Source organism: Mercenaria mercenaria, chromosome 11 (genome assembly GCF_021730395.1).
Source record: "Mercenaria mercenaria strain notata chromosome 11, MADL_Memer_1, whole genome shotgun sequence".
In the NCBI taxonomy this organism is placed as follows: domain Eukaryota; kingdom Metazoa; phylum Mollusca; class Bivalvia; order Venerida; family Veneridae; genus Mercenaria; species Mercenaria mercenaria.
This window is the reverse complement of record NC_069371.1, coordinates 24,754,627-24,763,300: the sequence shown is the minus strand read 5'-3', so window position 1 is coordinate 24,763,300 and position 8,674 is coordinate 24,754,627. Positions and strand designations below refer to the sequence as shown.

At 32.1% G+C, this 8,674-nt stretch overlaps 1 long non-coding RNA gene across 1 annotated transcript; it reads left to right on the top strand.

Moving 5' to 3' along the window:
• Positions 1-4,222: 4,222 nt before the first annotated feature.
• LOC123553312 (uncharacterized) lies at positions 4,223-8,442 on the top strand. The gene is made up of 3 exons (XR_008366187.1): positions 4,223-5,088; positions 6,914-7,020; positions 7,951-8,442. It is a non-coding gene; the product is annotated as an uncharacterized LOC123553312 (long non-coding RNA).
• The last annotated feature ends 232 nt before the right edge of the window (positions 8,443-8,674 follow it).

The following is an 8,674-nucleotide window of genomic DNA, read 5'->3' as shown; positions in this document are numbered from 1 at the left end:
CAGAACTAAGACTGGACTGGATCATGAATTAAACGTAAATAGATATGCTGATCCAAGCTCCTAAGAATATAAAATATTCAGCCTGTTTAACAGTTTTTAAGTAATTAAATTATCGATCTCGATCGGAAACCTCTAGTACTACCCAATTACCCACATCCAGCCCCTATCCCCACTCCCTAAATTTCATATATATTGAATGAGTTGCGACAACGGATGGCACCTAATCAGATGACACCCCTATCAGACCTTTTCTACTTGATTCAGAATAGATTATATTCCTATTTGATTATTCAAAAAATAAAAACAATACACTTTTCTATGAAAAGTGTTTCTTGGTACAAAAATATTCCTCTTTAAGTGCTTTTTTTCTGAAAATACACTCCTATTTGAAAATGATTTACTTGTCTTTGAAAAAAACAATTTATCTCCCTCTTTTATCTGAAAATACATTCCTCTTTGATAATGTTTTATTTGCTGTAAAATATACCCCCCTTTTTTCTTTTTCAAAGAAAGTGCACATCTCTCTGAAAATGTTTTATCTGTTATTGAAAAAAAATCTTCACTCCTAAAACGTTTCGATTTTTAAGGGATAAATTGTACTTAACCCTCTCTCAATATTTTCATTTAGACATCACTCAAACAAGTATGTGTAATGTTATCGCAGTTATAAAATATTTGGAACAGAACAGAATTTATCTTTGAGCTGATCAGCTGATCAATTAATATAAATATGAAGGTCAAAATTTATTACGGTGTTTTGTATGCTTATTGTATACTAAACCGCGATATACGATGACGAAAACGCGATGTTGCGATGATGAAGCAACAATGGCACGATGGTGAAAATGCAATGACACGATGATGAAATCGCGATGGTGCTATGCTACATGTTGAAATGTCAATGTAATACCGTGTTTTCACCATCGTACCATCACGTTTTCACCATCGTATAATCGTACATGTAATATCGCGTTTTCACGATCGTACAATCACGTTTTCACCATAGCATCATCGTACATGTACCATTGCGTTTTAACCATCGCACCATCGCAATTTCACCATCTTGCCATCGTGTTTTCATCATCGTACCATCGCATTATCACCATCGTACCATCGGGTTTTCACCATCGTACCATCGCGTTTTTACCATCGTGTCATTGCGTTTTAACCATCCTACCATCGCCGTCCGAAGGTCAGGCGCAGTGGTATAGTATATGTGTCAGAAATACAGCCTTTATAAATCTTATTTTCATATTGCACTATGTATGTACCTTCCACCTCCTGAGGTTGAATAATATCATTTGACTATTTCATCCAGCCTTTTATTTACTTTCATGCATACAGGAAATACAAAGGAGGAGGCCTTGAAGTTTAAATAACGCGATGGCACAATGGTTAAAACGCGATGCTACGATAGTGATAACGCGATGGCACGATGGTAAAAACGCGATGTCACGATGGTGAAAACGCGATGGTACGATGATAAAAACGCGATATTACATCAGCATTTCGGCATCGTACCATCGCAACATCAGGATTTCATCATTGTGCCATAGCGTTTTCACCATCGTATCATCGTTGTTTCATCATCGTGCCATCACGCCATCGCCACACCACTATAAGATAAAATATAATGTATTTTGTACAAGAATAGAAATATGTTTGCTGTTTAACAATTTATCATAATCCTCTTAGATTATTTCTGATAGGTTCAATTTAGAGCTAATAAGGGGGAATAATACTTTGTATTTTTAAGCAACCTGCGTATGATTTTGTGTATCATATTACTGTAGAAGGTACCCCCGGCATGAGTGTAAACTGTTTTCTTGGTTTTAAGTGAAGGATTCTAGCTGCGACGTCGCAAACATTGCCATGTTTTTGGCGCCACGTTAATAAGAGATAAAAATCGGTTTATTTTCTCTCATTTGTTTAATTTTGATTCAAGCATTATGATATGAATTATATAAAGGTGTACAGCGCTAGACAGTATTTGTCACTTTTATTTTCAAAATGATAGAAAAATAAAAGAAAAGCGACATTCTCAATTTCATTCTAAAATTGCACACTCGTTTAATTAACGGAAATACGGCTCGATTTTTTTAAACTAACGATTGATAGAAAATTAAAAGAATAAGTACTTTTACCATCCAGTTATTTTTTTACTAAATGATTTATTAATTATGTCCGTCAGTAAAAAGTGACGTTTGATTGGCGTTGCTTCAACAGGATATTCTAACATGGCCCGATTTGATTTCAAGTTAAACAATGAAGAAAATCAAGCTCTGTATATTCTGCGAAAACAATGGTCGACGCGCGGACCGGTAAGAGATCATTATGACGTCAAATATGATGTCAAATTGCGGCATGACGTCCGATACATTACTCCTCGGGTAAATGAAGTTCAGCATGATATTTAAAACTTCTTATAAATATTCACCACTACTGGGAAATGCCGCCCATCAACTTTCAGTCAGATTTCAGAAGCGACACTTGTGTTATTGCCCTTAGTAGCTTCTAGTGTTAACTATGTAGGGCACAATAAATATAGCAGTGTCTTCTTCATAACTTTTGATGTATTTGACCTAGAACTATGAAACTTACAATGGTATTAGATCACCATAATGGGATAGTACACATGGGGTCGTAAGGATCGAACATTTATTATCTTCAAGTTGTGCACCCACACCCAGCCACCCCTGCTCATACACCCTCCCCAGCCTTTTTTATGGAATGCCTGGCTTCATGCCAATTGCCAAGTGCTAATGATTTTTTTATGCCAAATGCCAATTACTTACGCTAAATGCCAAAAAAAACTCAATGCTTAATGCTACATACCAAATGCTATGTTCCATAATTATATTGAATGCTAAATGCCAAATGCTCAATGCTTAATACATCAAATCGCTAAATGATAAATGTTAATGGTCAAATTCTTTTTGAATTATGATCTATATCTTTAAACTGATAAACACTCCTTTGAGTTATGTGAAACATACAATGTTCTATCAGTCTGATTTGAAGCCATGAGAACGTAGGACTGAATATGTTTACTCTGAAATGTCTAGAAAATAGGTTTTTAAAAGGAACAAAATTATGTAACAAGGGCCAATGAATATTTGAGGTTAAACTCATTAGCCCTTTAACTGAAAGGAGCATTTAACAATTAGCATTTGGCATTTATTGGTTAACACTTCGCAATTCACGATAAGCATATATCATTTGATAATTTCAATGTGACAGTCACTATTTGACAATAAACATTGAGCACAAAGCATTTTGAGCTTTCTGTTTGTCATTAGCATTTAATTTGGATATTTAGCATAGCGCACCGGCCTTCCATACACATCATATTAAATTCTTGACGAACTATCACTAGGGCTTCAGGCGACCAAGGAATTGTTCCTGTGCATTTAGTGGAAGACCCGTGCACCATGCCAATTCCCAAATACTAAACAACAATTTTTAATGCTAAAGACTCAAGACTAAATTCTCAAATTAATGAAAATTAATAAACTTTATTTATTACTTACAATTTTCAACTAATGAAAATAACTTTTGCTGATTTGAAAAATAAAAATGTTATACCAGTCTTAGTTGGAACAATAACATGCTGCACCAGTTATAAGAACACGGAAACGTATGTATTTGCTGTAAACTGTTCACTAAAATATTTAACAGAGCGAATATCAGTTAACACTTATTTAACTAACATGTTTTTCATACTCTATACGTTAAATATTTCAAGCCGATAGTTAACAAGTCATTCCTTAACGTCATTGTCCATATGTATTGAACCTAAATGGCATGCGAATGCTGCATTGATATATCAAAAGATTATAAACTTATGTATCAAAACCTTTAAATATATATTTTCATGAGAATTATAAAATATTTTCATTCCAAAAAAAAAATCAGTCATAATTGTAATTAAATCTCATTAATATTTTCTAATTAAAACAGACACTTTTGGTTAATTGTTGAATGCACTTGCTAATTACTAGAAATCCACGAGCAGACGCTTCTAGATTCCTAGACTTGCTCATAGACATAGATATAATTATTTTTTAGTTGCACTTTATTCTATTTTTCAAATACGGCGAATAGAACAAGTCTTTATCTTATCTTATTTTCAATATGATAATTTTACAATCTGAGAAAGTCTTTAGAACAGACTGGGTTTTGAAATAACATTGAAATTAAACTGGAAAAAAAAATTAAAAAAGACAACAACAACAACGCTATTATCAGTCTTGTGACTAATCTACTTTATTTTCCAACACAAACAAGTATGAAACTGCAACTTCTATGTTATTTCAAAACTGTTTTTAATCAATTTTGTGCTCTCTTCAAAGTGACGTTTATAAATAATGCTTTCATTATAAGCAGCTAAGCAGCAGAAAAAAGAATGGAGTCGTCTAGTCTGTATTCAGACCGATGTTTTCTTCACAGCAAATAATTATACAAATGTTGCATAATTATGCACGCCTTAGATAATAAAAGAGTTAAGAGAGGAGATACAGAGTACAAGTAAAAGCGAAAAAGTAGAAATTAAATTTAAAAAAAAGATTCAAAAACAAACGTTAACATTAAACGTTGTGCAAGAAGTTTAGGGTATGGTTGCTAAAACATGCTACATTTTTGACTCCGTCTTTAGTTGCAATTGAAATACTTTGAACGTTCACTTAGCAGGTACATCATAGAATTATATGCAGTGTAATGATATGAAGTAAACTGAAAGCGTAAATTTCTGTGTATTTCACAGCATTTCCTGTAATTTACCGACTCCCTGGTCCGCTATCTAGGCATTGCATTACGGTATACACGTAGCTCTAGGGACACTAATACTCGTTGTTTAACCACTTCTATGAATGTGTAAGAAATATATAATATTAAGAACACTGTGTCAGTGTGATAAGCACGTTTTTGATAATATAGTCGGATAATATATTCGTGTTACTCTTTATTTTATTGAGAAGTTACTAAACAATGATGTTGTGATCGACGGGAAAACAATTATTTGGAATGTCCAAACTTGAATGGGATTGATTAAAAGTTCAAAAATGCCAAATACTGGAAAAGCCGATGACAGTAAGTGAATATTTATATCATTTCATGTCTTTTACGATATATTTGTATTTATTTGAAAATCATGTGAGAATACCGTAATTGTGGATTATCTGACGGTGACCTTAATTAGATCAGTATTTATATAGAGCTTTGGTCTACGGATCTCGGGGTCGTGAGTTTGATCATCTGACGGGGCGTATGTTCTCCGTGACTATTTGATAAACGACTTTTGTGCTAAAATCATTAGCCTTTCACCTCTGATCAGTTGGGGAAAGTTGGCAGTTACTTTGCGGAGAAAAAGGTTTGTACGGGTACAAAATCCAAAAAACACGGGTTTAGGTTAACTGCCTGCCGTTACATACGAAATGCTATTGAAATAAAAGGCATTAAACCCAAAAGAAACAAACAAACATACAGATTGAACTGCAATTTATTGAAATCTTATATCTCAATCAACAATTCAATTTGCATTTATCTTCAAAAACAAATTCTTAACAAATCTGTCATTGTCAACCCGAAATTTTATTTACTTCAGCATAGAAAGGCAGTGTCGAAATTATTTCACTATCTCGTCTCCCTAGATTTTCTTCAAACTGCGTTTGGAAAAGATTTTTTTTTAATTACTAATTATACATGTTACAGGGTAAATGTAGAAAAGTCCCCCCGGGGTCATGATGACATTTTTATTTTCAATGGTAGACCTTTAGATTTTTATTTGAATAGAACTTTGTACTCATAATTTGTTCATTTAATAATATCTGAAACTCATAAAATTAGATTTCTTATTTTTACTTTCGCATAATGTAGAATTTTTTATAATTGTAAATGGTGCATGTGTTGAAGTTATCATTGTTAAATTATTTGATATTAAAATTATTCTTTTTTTTATTGCTATCAATATTGAATATCTTACTTGAAACAGGCAAATTCATTATAATAATTGCACAGAACCGTCACAAATTAAAATGTTGAACGTTTGGTTCACTGTTTGCACTGAAATATCGGGCCTCGACATTTCTGTTCTAAGTAATGTATTCTTGTTTTTTTTACTTCGTATAAATAACTGTTACTTCGATTATATTCTCTCGTGAGGATTTCGCTTTACCAAGTAACAAAACTATTTTACCAAATGAAAAAATAGATATGAATATTATTCCGTGAAAAGAGATTTAAATTTTCGTGCTTTGAAAAAGAATCTTTTTTTTTTCAAGTTAACAAAATACTTCTCGTTTAAACCAGATAATATTTTGTTTTTACTTCTTTAAACAAAACTGTCAACTTCCCCACTTGAACCAGAGGTGGAGGACGAATGATTTCAGACACAATGTCCTTTTATTAAATCGTCACGGAAAACACACGCCTTGCCGAGGGCCCGAACTCACGACCACGAATTCCATAGAACTGCGCTCTCCCTATTGAGCTAAGTGGGCGGGTTATGATATTTCGTTTTTATGGTATGATACTTAACAATTTCAAATTATTATTTCGATCTTACGGCGTTATCTCAAGAAGTATTTAAAATCGCAAATAAAATTGCTGGAGGTCTTGCGAAAAAGTCATTGTAAATTAATAAAGAACAACAATTTAAAATCTATTAAATTGCAGGCTACATTGTACAAAATCTTAAAAAAAGATACTCTGATTTTGTTGTTGTTTGGGGTGGTTTTTCGCTACTTTTACAGTATTATTTTAAGCAAAATATACTTTGTTGATGAGTAGTATTTAATGATTTATTGTAGGACGTATTGTAGGATATAGTGCATTCTAAATGTTATTTACAATGTTTCGAATAGTTATTTATTAGATCAAATATTTTGTAAAGTAATGATTGTAAAATAAATTGTAGGTGACAAAAGGCGCTAATCGAAGAAAATATATCAGAGACGAACAATTACACATGAATAAGATATCCATGATCAAGAGAAGAACGAATATGCATGCATAACATCCCAGGTGCGTATACAACTTTATTTTGCATCGACATTCATGTTGATTTTCGAAGGGGTTAAAAACAAAACTATTCTAGATTTCATCTTTAGAAAGAAAGCAGAACAAACTAGCCTTTGACTACAACCAGCCGATTGAAAGTAATGCACCTATTGTTTAGATAAAATTGAATTTGATCAAAAATGCATAAGACACTTTTGTACGAATTTTCAACATATGGCACTTATTTTGCCTATGAATTTTGGATCTTTTGTTAGATTTGCGTACCTTGTGCCATGATAGTTCTGTTTATTCAAAATAAGTAATACATTATTTAGGAGGTGATCATACGAATACCAGAATCAATTATTTACTTTTGGAAACTTAGCAAATATTATTTATTTTACATCTTAGTCTCGTTTGGCTACCGACTAAAAAAATTATTTTGTTTTTATATTCTGACTTCTTCAACTTTGCTCTGATTATCTAGTATTTTGAGTAGACGGGGAAATAATTATAAAACATTTAAATTTAGCCACAGGAGTATTCATGTGAAAAAAACACAGGGTCTGAACACAGACTAAATTAGTCCAGACCATTCATAAAACCTTATACTTTTATATGAAAAACCATGGTAGACAAAATCATCTCAAAGTGAATAGTTTGAAAATGGTCGTGTTACATGTATATTACGAAGTGAAAATATTTTTGCTTAGCTAATGATATACCATTCAGTTTGTCTATATTTTCTTTTATAGATTTAACGTTGTCTATTTATCTGTCCCAGCATTGGGTTTTTTTCTGTACATGTACTAAATTATTATCTCTAGTTACTGACAATTTTAATTCATGAACCAAATGTAGAGAATGGAAAAGGATAGAACTCTACAGAAAGTTCATTTAATTAGCTGCATTTTTACTTAATGATGTAAGCAAAACCTTTATCTTTATTTGCAGGTCAAATATTGAACAAGGATCGGAAGAAAGAATAGATTTAGACATTTGTGAAAGGAACAATGGGAACTTTGGAAGTTTACTCTTTCTGAAACGTATAACTACAACAAAGATGTGATCATTGTATTAGAAACTGAATTTTCCAGTCTTCTAGTGGTTTAACTAGCATACCAAGATATATACCTTCATGCTTTTATACACTTATCTTTTTCATATTTTTTTATTTTTATAATATATTTGATCGAAGTAGCATTGAAAAAAAAAGGAATATAAAAATATTTAAGAGAAAGTTACTACATTTTGTACTTGGAATAACTTAAAGGGGAGATACGACGTTTCATTGATTCTTGATATTAGCACAATTGTATGTGATATCGATATCTCATTTTTATGGAATATAGCGGAATTGAGAAACATCGGTTGGACAAGCGATGCGACCTTGACTCAGCCCATATATTTACTCGTATAGAATACCTTTTTGATCTTATTTGAAATTCCTATTTAAATAAAACTATTTATTTGTATTTATTGGATCGTTCGGCAAAGATTAAGATATCAGGAGATTTTTAGCTATTTTTTCTTACGAAGCTTTTAAACTTTGTTACTTACAAGATTATATGCATGGAAAAACACTTGAGAATTAGTTTTCTTTAACTATTTTTTCCATTTTAAAATTAGAAAGATTTGTAACGGGTATCAGAATGTAAATTGTCTCAATTTTAAAGCT